General features: G+C 31.5%; 1 protein-coding gene across 3 annotated transcripts in view; it reads left to right on the top strand.

The window, feature by feature from the left end:
* Positions 1-9,830: 9,830 nt before the first annotated feature.
* PIK3C2G (phosphatidylinositol-4-phosphate 3-kinase catalytic subunit type 2 gamma) overlaps positions 9,831-13,087 on the top strand; it is a 275,531-nt gene continuing 272,274 nt past the window's right edge. For all 3 annotated transcript variants that reach the window (XM_039882575.1, XM_039882574.1, XM_039882573.1), the window contains exon 1: positions 9,831-9,889. The gene's annotated coding sequence lies outside the window, so the exon portion shown is untranslated. The remainder of the gene's footprint in view (positions 9,890-13,087) is intronic.

Here is a 13,087-nt window from a genome sequence, read left to right as displayed (position 1 = left end):
CAGGAATTAAAATCCTAGATTCTAAGCTGTGGGAGTGGTACCAGAGTGTTACCCACCTGAGAATGGAGGAAAGCAAATGTAAAACAGGAAGAAAGAGACCAAGTCCTGAGGATAATACTGGAATCCCAGATCAAGCAGTGTCCTAAGTCAACTGTATCTCTCAGTTTTTAAGTTCTATAAGCCTGTAAATTCTCTTTCCTAACCCCTTTCCTAAACTAACTTGCAATCAAAATAAGCTTTACTAATTAACATGGCCAAAATTTATATAGATTCCTCAACTTTGATCCAATGGCTGTTTTTTGTATGTTCCTATTACTGATCAATCACACTTAAGATCATCTTATTTTTTATATACGTCAGTCATATATTACATATAAAGACAATACTTTGAGATGTCTTCATCTTGTCATATATCTCATTGTTCTGACTCACTATGTATTGGTTTTAAATTTATTTCTCAAGGGAATTTTATTTGCAAGTTCTGCTCAATTATTTTTCTCTGTACTACTATACTTGAAGCATAATAATAAATCCAATGAAATGATTCCAACCATTTTTATGTAAATCTCTCTGATGCGATGGGGTGCTTTTTGTTTTTAGGACTGCAGCACATATTCTCTGTATCCTAAGCACATAAAACAGAATCTGGAAGCTAATAGGCTAGAAGGCTCTTGGATTTCTTCCTAGACAAAGTAATCAATCTGCTGTTTTCTCTTGCTATGGGTATTGCTCTCTTTAGACTGAACATGTGCTCAAAAATTTGGTCTGCCAATCTCTTTCCCCCTCTCCCCCAAAAAAGATGTTCCTAAAGTGACTGATGTTTTTAAGAAATAAACATGATCGAATTGTTAATAACTGGTATAATATTATGTTTTTTACTTTTTGATGGTATTTCCTCTCGAATAAGAATTACTTTCAAAGAATGAATATCTAATGGTGTGATTTAATGGAAGGTCATTTGAGACTACCAGCCTTATTTGCCAACTTAAATTATTTTAATAAAGCAACTATCTTCCTGCCTTTCTTTCCCTTAAAATTCATATCACTCTTGTACATCTTTTTTCTCCACTTCCATTATAAGCATTTTTCTTTTCAATCTTTTTGTGATTCCTCTGGGGCCTCAATAATCATATTATAAATGTACTATTCTATTGAGAGTAACTGTTTGGAGCAAAGTATTGTATATATTATTTCCTGGATTAGTGAGAAGTCAAGCTAAGGTCAGTTAATGGCATCTGGCCAACGTCAGTTAGTGATAACTGCCATGGGCATGAGTGATTAATCACGTACAATAAATTTGCTCCTTTAAATTTAACCAAATGTTTTTATGGCACCATTCAGGTTATTCGACTAAAACATTGGTGACAGAAGGAAATTTAACTTTGGGTGGTGAACACATAATGCAATGTACATATGATATAATATTTAATTGTATACTTGAAACTTATTTTATTTTATTGACCAATGCTACCCCAATAATTTTAATTTAAAAAGTTATTTAACTAGAATATATCTACATAATGTTCAAGTGACCAGAATTAGAAATTAAAACAGGAATTAGAAATTTAAAAATCTTCAGCTGATTTTTTTATTAAAAAAAAACTCAGAAAAACCTTACATTTCACAAAGTTGAAGTTTCAGAAACACATCTGTCATTTGAAAAATTGTCTTTACATACTCATTTTCACTCCAGAAGTTTCCAATAGAGAAATACCAAAGGTTCCTTTAAAAAACCTTTGGATATTGTCACAGTGAAAATGCATTTTCTTGGAGGTGGTAAATGTGGGATGCCCTGGACTTAAATCTGAACTCTAGTTAATTATAAGTTTAATTAGAATTGGTCAGAAAAAGCTTGATTGTCTCATGTCTTATAACAAACAATATGTATAACCATTAATTAGCCTTAGAGCACAGTATTAACTGGTAGTGCTAAGGCTTAGCTTGTCTTTAATGGTGTTGACAATGGAGTTAACATATTTCTACGCACTATTACTAGATATAAAAAAGTCACATGTTATGGAAGCAGAACAACTTTGTTATCTAGTTCTAACAAGTGAAAAAGTAAAATTGACAAAATTGTATTCCTAATATAGCAGTCAAAAAATCTTTTATTTATTCTGTATTTGCCATACATCAATGTCATCTTTAGCTCCAATACTGCAAGGGGGATTGGAAAATATAATGTTTGCTTAATAGAGACATATACATCTCATGAGTCATGATTTTTCTCACTACCAAATCATAATTCCACCATAATCACAATGAGCTTATTTCTTGACATTTAAAGAAGCATTTCATTTCCAGAAGGTGGCGCTCTAGAATAGTAGGAAATGGGTTTGCTTCCATCTTAAACAAAGCAGATGTGCGTGCATTACCATTAAAGTTAACAAGTTCTGTAAACACAGAGTTGGTATTCAAACCAAATAAATATTCTGCTGCCATTTCTTTGATGGCATTTAAATCTCTAAATATTTTCCTATACTGTGACCTCACTTATTGTTTGGGAGAACTAGCAACACAACAGTTTAGATATCGCAGCACTAAACCAAAATATGTAAAATATAATGGGATATGTTAGAAAAGTGGGCCAGTTTTACATAAGAGTATACAGCTTCTGTTTTGACATTTAATAAAGTTCATTTATAAATGTATTTGAATAACATTTGATATCATACGATTCTATTATTTGCAAAATATGTGTAAAATCGGGTAATCAATTATAGAAATTTGTGATCTCTCAGTACTTACTAAGAATATATCTGAAATTATAAAAATCTTGGCCTTTAAGCATATGGAGAAACTAAAAAAAGAATAGAAAATTAGAAGACACATTAAAAGAATGTTCAAGGAAAAAAGGAGAATTCTGTTAATTCTTGAATTCTTTGCCTAGTGAAATGTATGTGGCAATATTGAGGTAATAAAGTTTGACTACATTAAATTGATCCATTTTTTCTGCAGAGACACATTGAGAACATTCGTGATCCTTACCTCAGATTGTGAATATTTCTAGCACATTTATTTATTTCTAGCAGCAATAAGAATTTATTCAATGTCAAAGGAAAACTATGTTGAGAATGCCAAAGTCCATGTAAACTGTCAACTAATAATTTTTTAAAGAATTGTAAGTTTTAGTTACGATTCATTTATATTCTAGAGATAGTTGCCTATTTGAATATTGTCATTTACCACTTGTTATATTACACAAACCACTAATGCGTCTCTAATATAACTGAAAGGATGTGACAATATTATAGGCTGACTTGAAAGCATATTTGAAATGCATAATGTAAAATATATTTCATGAATCACTAAGCATCACAATTGCATCAATGAGTCTCACTCTTACTTTATTAAGATAATCCATAATTTAAAATAGTTGTTGAGATCAAAAATAGATTCCTCCACTCAACTATTTGAATAGTCACACTGTTGTATTAAATCTGTCTTTCTTCAAATATGTAACAAAAATGTTTGGATTATTCAAAATTATCTCTTGGTTTTGGTTAAATTACAACTTCTCTGTAGTCTCAACTTACAACACATTTATAGAGATATACACACCACACCCATTTGTAAGGATCTGGATGGATGTTTGTTAATTAAAACAGTGGTTTATCTTCAAGGAAGAAGATTGAAAGTACCAAGAATATGTATGACACTTTGGTAATATTAATATTTCTACAAATAATCCATCTCTAAATGTAATAAAATCTACTCAATTCTTTTAAAATATGTAAATTACATTTATTTTTATTTAAATTTGTCTTCATTTAGAGTTGTTCCCAAAAAATGGATGTAGCCACCATTCAGTTATAAAGCTATGAAACACAACTCTTTCAAATATTAACATTTGCAATTAAGTAGACCAATTCTTCAAATTCAAACTGATGTTTCCAGTTCTCAAACAAATGTAGACATACATTACTACAGTTTTCTAAGCAGAGCATAACTACTTATGTACAGGCTACAACTGAAGCCATAGAACTAACAGAGCACAAATTCCTCATTTTTGATTTTGCTCAAAGATTGAAGTGAAGAGGGAACATTCTATTTTAATCAAACAACATAATTATATGCTATATGCATACATTTTAAGATAAAATGTAACATCTTAAATAGATTTTATACTTGCTATGGACAGACACAGACTTCTTTGCTAATAGGGTACTTTATTGGAAAAGTTCAAGAATAACTGATAAATGTATATCATCTCTCAGATTAAATTATTTTTCAGAATTCCATTCTCTTTCTTTGCTTAAGTCAATGTTACCTATGTGTATATGTTTATGAAAAGTTAGGATATTCATTATATTGAAGAGTAAAGATTGTAATTACTCTGAAGTTAAACCATTTGTGGAGCGCTATCTTTTTCAAAGATTACTTTATTGATCCTAAAACAACCATAGAAGATCGATATGGAATGCCTTATTCTTACTTTATCTTTAAAAAGAGGTTAATCAACCAAGACGCGATGCCAAAAAAAAATAAAAAATTTAAGTAAAAATTAACCTGATATGGGACTTTCAGTTCTGGCCATGATATCTCAAACTCCTAAAAGTATTCATGTTTTTTTCAAATGCCCACAATATAATTCCAGTTCTATTATCACTGTCCCTTCAGTTCGAATTCTAATTATGTATAGCAAAACATAGCAGTAAATAAAATGAGCCCGAAACCAATCTGGTAACTTCAACTAATTTCCTTTGACTTTCAAGGGAAAAGTTAGCCACATTTTGTCTCCACTCCTTAGGTTTTGTATTTCAGTTTTGCTCTCATGGCAACCCTCTGAGCCATAAGGCGGTGGGAATATTCTCAGGCTGCTCCAAAGAGAAAAAATGAGTGTTAAGCTCTTCTGTCCTGGATTTGAGAAACACAAGCAATCTACTTTAATCAACAAATTTAAGAATAGAGGAGATATATATATATATATGTTTGGGTTTTGGTTTTATTTTATGTTTCTAATGTAGAGGAATTTTCTCACTCTGTCTTATTAAGCTGAAAAAAAAGTCTGAATTCCTTTTAAAATTGATCTTCTATTTCTTTTTGTACACTCTATACTCTGAACACTAATTTGACATAACCTTAATGATCTAAGATAGTTTTTCAGTTGTCGTTTTAATTTTTTTNAAGGATTGGTTTGCTTGTGAACATCCTGATTTATGCTCATCATTCTAGTGTAATATCAATATTGAAAGAATGGATTCTTAGTTCTAAATATGTTCCCTTTCACTCTCAAAAGCATTTGATTACTCTGTAATTATCTCCTTAAGAGAGAATTGGACACTATTCTCACCTTGGAGACTACACATATTTTGTGGGCTGTATCCTGCTAGGCCATTGAGAGGTTTCTGGAGTTACTTTAAAGGTCAAATACATACTGGCTTTTGAAGATCAATATAACCCCTAAACAACTTAGTATGCTTTTGGTTTAGTTACTGACAGTCAGATCCTTGGGCAAATAACCATAATCAAAGATCTAATCTAGATAAGATTTCTATGCTTCCAGACTATCCTTTTATATTTACTGGTCTCTTTGTTCAGCATATTTTTGCTTTCCCTCAATTTAATGGTGTCTACTTTGAAACTATCTGAAAATATTAGTTTAGGTAGGAAAGCATATATATAAACATTCTGAGGTTTTTCAATGTTCTGAGTTTTTCCAAACAGTTCAGAAGTTACATGTTCTTTTGGCAAGAAGTCTACCATTCTAGGGATTTACAAGTGACAGCTTTACCAAATGTTTTATCATGGAGTAATGAGGACCACTGGCTTTCCAAGCTGCAGTATCTGTGCTTCTGCCACCCTTTATCCGACTGTTAGACCAATGACTCTTTTTTTCAATTATGGTAGAGTTCTACTTCTAGTAACCAAATGCATTTTTTTAAAAGATTCTAAAATCCAGCATTTTAAACAAAATAGAAATGTATACCTCATTAAATAATTCAGGGTAGGTGGTTCACTATTGGCAGAGCATTCTACCATTCTCAACATCTGACTTCCACATCTCTGGATTCAGGGAAGTTGTTCAACCTTTGCCATCACACAGTGATCAGACAGAGGGCAAGGTGCCAGAATAGTGCATGCTCGGCCCTTTTAAAGACAAACTAGAAGTACCAAATATAACATCTTTTAAATTCGATTACCTGGAACTTAAGACACATAATTAAGGAGTTGAAAAAGGCAATTTTTAATTGGATAGATGTGTGACTAGTTGAAACTATATTTGGAAAGAAGTTAAGAACAGACACTGGAGAACAATGCACATTCTGAAACATTTGTTTAGAAACAAATCTAAATACTTAGAGACAGAAAGAAAGAAAGGTTTAATACAGAGAATGAATACTTTCAAAAATAATGAAATAAAAAGCCAAAGTTTGGAACTCTAAACTGGAACAGAACACTACAGAACTGTCACATCCAGGGACTGAGGCCACCACTGGAACTACTAAGTTCAAACACTCCACTTTAAAAGCAATCCCCAAATCAGAAAGCTGGGAATTAGCTGTCACCACTACTTTTGACACAGCTGACTCTCAACACCAAGGGAATTGAAAAATGAACACTAGAGTATTGCTTTGGAAACCAAGATATTGCTTGCCAACAGAAACAAAAAAGCAATAAATATTCCTTGCTTCCATCTTCTAAAATTTGTGCAAATGCATCTTAATGGTAGAAACTAATTCTCATCCTGACTCTTGGGAAACGTCACTTTAAGCTTTATGGAATCAACAGTCAGACATATATATACAGGAAGAAGGCTGCAGTGGTGTTTAATGAGTCAATCTGCATTTACCAGTGATACTAATGAACAATGGGCACCCTCGCAAATCAAGTACTATTAAAGCATTATTTTATTCCAGCTGAATACTATTTAATGAAATTTTCATCTGTGTTTATTCTTTAGTAATTGAATAATCTTTTTAAATGAAATGATTGGATTAATTTCACAAAATAATCTCAAGAAACTCAGTTTGTATAACATTTGGGAATAACATTTTCTTTGCTCTTTTATACTAGACTTTAAACAAATACTACTTTTGAAGGTCTGGACATTCAATCTTTATAAAGACTTCATACTCTACTGATTCACTTTTTCCGTTCTCTCAAGCTAAAGTGAATGAAAGAGCAAGCAAGTTACTTTTAAGATAAGCACCAATGCAACTAGTATTTAATTTAAAAATAACTTGATTTAGATACTTCCCTTTCCTTGTCAATTTCCTAATATTTGTAATAGAAATATACATATAACTTTATCGTATCTGCACCTGCCTTCATTTGTTTACCCACAAGGTACTAACTGGTTCCAATCACTCTACTACACAACAAGGTTAGGGGCGGAAAGCTGTACTTTAACCTACATAATAGTAGGACCTTGCCAGTCTTGTTCATTACACAATACCCAGCACCAAGCTGCTACTAATCACCAAGTAGATACTCTATAAGAATTCTTAGCTTAATAGGTGAGGTCTTGCTTTCACAAGGGTTATATAAATAATATTGGGAAGAATATGAAGTTTAAGAAAAATATTGAGCATATATAAAACATGCATGTAGCCAATCCAAGTTCTGGATCATAAGTCTTTGCATTCAATTTTAAAGATGACTGTTAAGTCTATTCTACCAGCAAGATCATTGTTGAAAAATCTTTCCAAGGTTTGAGGAAAGACTACAGCCTGACTAGCAAGGACACATAAAACTTATCTTTGAATGTGTGTTCTAAAAAGGAATTTTGAACAAAGAAATTATATTTACTTTAGAGCAGGAGAAATAAACATACTTAGAAAGAAATTAGTAGGTTATTAAACTTAGACATTGATTTTTTTTTGTTTTTATGTTTTTAAATTTTTTTCAATTATAGTTGGCATATAATATTATATTGGTTTCAGCTGTACAATATAGCGATTAGACACATAATTTATGAAGTATTCACCCCAAAATATTGATTTCTTAATGTGATGAGCAGGAAAGTTTTAGGAGGCTATCTATAAAGACACTTAAAACTCTTGTTTTTTTTACACTTTTTTAATCTTCATTTTATAATAAAAAGCATAGACAAAATAGCCTAAAGTAATATTAACACAACACATAAGAAATTGAACAAACTGGCATTATAAGATTGCCTTTCTTTCCTAAAAGACTTGTTATTTCAGAGTTGAAGGCTGATCATTTTATCTTAAATGCTTTGCTTGAAAAATAACTAAACTACTACACAGGAGTAAAGGTTTCACTTGTTTAGTAAGAGGCATAGAACAAAGCCATGAAAAGGTAAATTACAGAAATATCACAATTGTCCATTGGGTTTTATTTTTGATAAAAAGTTTTACTAAAATAGGTAAGCTTACATGTTAAGTAAGGAAGTAGATTATATTAAAGGGTATATTTTCAAAGAAAACAAAGTACCAGGTGTATTTTGGTACTTTTTATTGTTAATAAATAATGACTATCAAATTGTGCTAACCCTAATCTTTCAGTTTTACCAAGATTAGATTGTTCCTTTTCAAACTAGACTCTTAGTTTCTCCTCCAAAATGTACATGAAAGTATCCCAATATAGAAGAGATTTATAGGTAAGAAGAGATTGAAACAAAATTTCTGATTTTTCGAGGGCCTATTTTCTTAAAAATTAGTGACTCATTTCAGGAATTAAAGAGAGATTACGTATTTAGCATAAATGTATTAAGGAAAAATCACTACATAAAACTATTTTAAGCCCCTCAATCTCTCCAGAGTCCCCATTTTTGGAATTACAAAGTAGGTTATTATTAATATATGAAGGTGCAATCATTTTCTTGTGGAACTACCTACCCTTCAAATCTGGGTTAAGCTTTCACTCTTTCTTAACCTCTCATACCTGTGTTGCTTGATAAAAATAGCATTAGGAAGGGGCATGTACAATTTTGAAGCTTTCATATCATAAATCTATTTCTACAAGCAGCACTGAAAGTGAATGTAGTTTTTAATTTTCTGTTTTCTAATCTTCCATCTAAGAAATCAATCTTTAAAAAACGAAACTAATACAAAATTTAAAAGGAAAAAAGAGAAAAGAATGAGAATTCTATAACATATTTTAGTAACAAAAAGTGATCTAATATATTTTAGGTTCCTATAAAGTTCCCCCAAAAAACAAGCACACTGCTGTCTGAAGCTAGTTCTTGGATCCAATGATAAAATGTTATGAGTTCCCACAAAATCTCCACATACTTCTCATTTTCGACAATAGTATACCAAAACAGCAACAAATTACCCATGTCTACTTTCTTGATAAACTTGTCAATATTCCTTTTTATTTCTATTTCTTTCAAATATGATTAGGTAATAAAAACATATTTTTAATCAAAATTTACTAGGGTCCTGAGGAGCAAACAAAATTGACATTTTCGTAAGCTAGAAAAAAATGCGAATATATTAAATAAAGAAAATAACTTGATAGTCAAACTCACAGAATGGCTGGAGTAGCATTTTCAGGGGCTTACCTCTTGGGATTAAAATCACTGTTTCCACCATCCTGACTCACTCCCATATTCAAATGCATAACATGAGCAAAAGTACTTTGAGAAGAAATATTCTCACCTTACCTAATTTTTTTAATTATATTTTTGTTGTTCAGTATCTTTTGGCACAACTTCTGTTTTGCACAAAGAAGCTAATTCATTGTTAAGTTTTTGGCTTAAATCCTGTATTTATTATGTAAACTCCTTTTTTCCATACAACCCTCCAAGCTTTGATGAAAAATAGATTCCTAAACATGCCAAACCTGCCAAACAGGAATAAAAGCTTCCAGTGGAAGCATAATGTTACCTTGAAATAGAAGTATTTTAGCTTGTATGAGCATATTTCACTCTTGAAAAGAAATGAGATCATGTTTCATTTCGGAAAGATGTATGCTTCAGGTAAGAGATGAAATAAATAAACTTTCTATACTTAACCAAATACATAAGAGAACGTTTGAATTCAAATGTGTTGTTGAGGCAAGGTAGCTCTTTAATTATATGGTGAAATTTAAATAGTAGATGAGTTAAAAAATCTAAGCTTGTAAATATTCTTCAGAAGATAACCCTTTCCTGAAGAACTGATTATGCTTCCATTATTCTCTCTCCTTCTCTTTTTCTCATTGTTCCTCTCCTTCTTTCCCTCCTTTCTACCTCTCTCTGGCAGACCCCATAGATTGCCTTTTTATTATCTCCTGACTGCTCCTTTTCATGTCCATCAGAGTCTTCAGTCAATTTCAGTCATGTCTGACAGTAGATATTTTTCATTGTGCACATTTTCTTCAGTGTCTGGAAGCTAGTGCCAGTAGTCTACAGACTGCATACTGATGGTGACTCTAAAAGAAATTCTTATTAAACTAAGGGTGGATATTCTTACCATATGGGCTTCAAACTGATTAGAGTTCCTGCTGGAGAAAGCAGCTGTTTTCATACTGTGCTGTCACTCCATGCTGGGCTCCTCCTGCCTTGTCCTGTCTGTTTATTCTGTGTTGGCACCTCACCGAAAGCCAGTGTAAAACCAGTCTGTGTCCCAACTGTCCCCTTATCTTTTACGTGGTATACTATAAGATACTTGATACTTGGGATTGAAGATAGAAATGATATTCCCCACTTTTAAAAAATTATCATAATTATTACTTGTATATAGTGTTAGACTTTATAAATGCATTATTTAATGTAATATTGTATACCAGGTAACTCAGAGAGGTTAAAGAACACATCACATACGTCATTAATAATGTCATTAAGAGCTTGGATCTGAGTCAAGGTTTTCTTATTTCAATTCACACGCTCTTTCTCTGACATGCTACTTGCACTCCATAGACGTCTACCTGCCATCTGGGACACATAGAAAACAAGTTTGTGAACTGAATATAAGGAAATAGTACCATAATCAAGCTGGCAAAAAAAAATGAGATCGCTTCATCCAGTATCTACAGAAAAGGGTCATATTAAATAGATGAGTTAACCGATTCATTGAATGAACAAGTTCATTTGTTGCCAGTTTGAGCCTCCAGGCCACGATTTCACATTTTTCCTTTCAGAGCTAGGATCGTTTTCACCGTGAGGAAGCCCTCGTCAAGTAAGTAAAAAGCAGAGTATAATTCTCTTGGAGCTTATAAAGGAAAATTGATACGATAGTCATTTCCTATCTAGAAAGGTATTGCATTGTATTTCTAACTAAATTATTACTTTTTTCCAAATTTCTGATCTGATGAAATGATATAGCAAAAATGAATCGTTATAATTTTTTAGGCACGAATCTTTTTGTACTATTATCAGCTCTTAGCAATAGTCCTTTTATGACACAATTTGTTCATTTTTAAGTTATTAATTATGATTTATCTTTCTGTGGGATGAAGTATTTTCAAGAATTATTTTCAGCTATTGAACAAGGGTGATGTATATCTTTAAATTTCCAACTTACATAAAAATGTTTTTCTTTTCTTGACAACTTTATTTTGTATTTCTAAATACCTTCTAATTTTATTGTTTTTTTTCTTCTTGAGTTATTTAGAAATGTTTTTGAGATTGAAATGTGAGTTTTTTTCTGTTATCTTTTTTTTTTTTTTTACTGATGTCTTCTTCACCAGGTCCAAGGATCAAGCCATATTATTGACTTTGGATTATGGCTACAAAGTCATCAAAGCTATATCTGGGTCCAGTTTCCATAAACAATCCATGTCCTTGAAAAAAATGTGTAATTTTTATTTCTAGAATGCAATATTCCATATACATGTATTACATCAAGCTTGTTAATTTTTTCAAATCTACATGCCTAATATTTTTGTCTAATTGGTTTATAAATTATGTGATTTAAGTTTAAGTTTATGTTACTACCAATCAAGAATTTCTTATAATACTAGTTTTCCAAAAGATTATATCAAAATCATTGGCATCAAGATTAGGTTATTGAATTGATCTTTTAAAATATAATAATGCTTATTTCTTAAGAGTTCATCCTACATCTTCCTGGTTATATGAATTCCACCTGATATTTATATTCTTTGTGCCTCAATTTCTTCTACAATAGCTATTAATAATGCTTTACGCAAAGGACGGCCATGAGGCTTAAGTTTTGCATGAGGACTAAATAAATGAAAAATAGAAAGCACTTAGAATAACGCCCTGCACATTTTAAGTTAGCACTCATAAATGTTTGCCATTATTGTAATGAAATCCTTCCATTATGAAGGTAGATTTGTCAATATAATGTGTTGTGGTATAAATTTTAAAGGAATTATTTTTAGTACATATCTGAGATATCTACCTGGATAATTGAATCTTTTACTTCTGTAAAGTGCTCTTCTTTGCCTTCAGATTTTTTTTTTCCCTGATAAGTCTGTTTTGTCTTTTTAAAAATATAACATACCTATTTTCTGTTGTTGTTGTTACTATTTACTTGGAATATGTTTTTCCTTCCTCTTAATTTTAAGCTGTCTTTATCCTTGACTACCTGGTATGTCTCTAGTACACCCAGTTAACTTTTTTTTCTAAATGCCTAGTACTTTAGCGGTTATATCTAGAAATTTAATGTACATTTTTGAAATCTAAAGTTATCTATATCTGTACTTCTCCTGAGCGATAAAAGTAACTTAAAATTTTGATTGCCCAACCCTGACTTACAGAGCCCTGTGGTCTGGTATTTAATTATATCTAATTTATTTTGCTCTTCAAATTAGAAATTATTATTGTTTGTATAGTCGATATTAGTTTAGAATTATCCACATATTTACTACAATCTTTACTCACCATTTCTTTATGAGAACACGCTTGGAATTTGTTCTACTTCTTCAGTTTTGCTGCACATTGATTTATGTTCCTCATCTGATTTTTCTCAATCATGTTGGTCTCCTTTTATTGTAATATTTTTGCTTAGGTACCATTCTGATTGACTACTTTCTTATAATTGCTCACCTTTGAATAGGAGTGATTCTGAGACGGCTACTTCTTAGAGGGCTGTATATGAGGGAAACAGAAAAATTATCTGTGTGAGCAGACAGCCTGGATTCATATCTGTTGTTTCAGAACACTTTCTCATCAACACTGTACCTTTTAGGTAAACGTCCTCTGAGATACGAAGACTTATCTGGCTCATAA

Source organism: Pteropus medius, unplaced genomic scaffold (genome assembly GCF_902729225.1).
Source record: "Pteropus medius unplaced genomic scaffold, Ma_sr-lr_union100, whole genome shotgun sequence".
NCBI classification, from domain to species: domain Eukaryota; kingdom Metazoa; phylum Chordata; class Mammalia; order Chiroptera; family Pteropodidae; genus Pteropus; species Pteropus medius.
The sequence above is the reverse complement of the archived record's forward strand: the minus strand, read 5'-3'. Positions and strand labels throughout refer to the sequence as shown.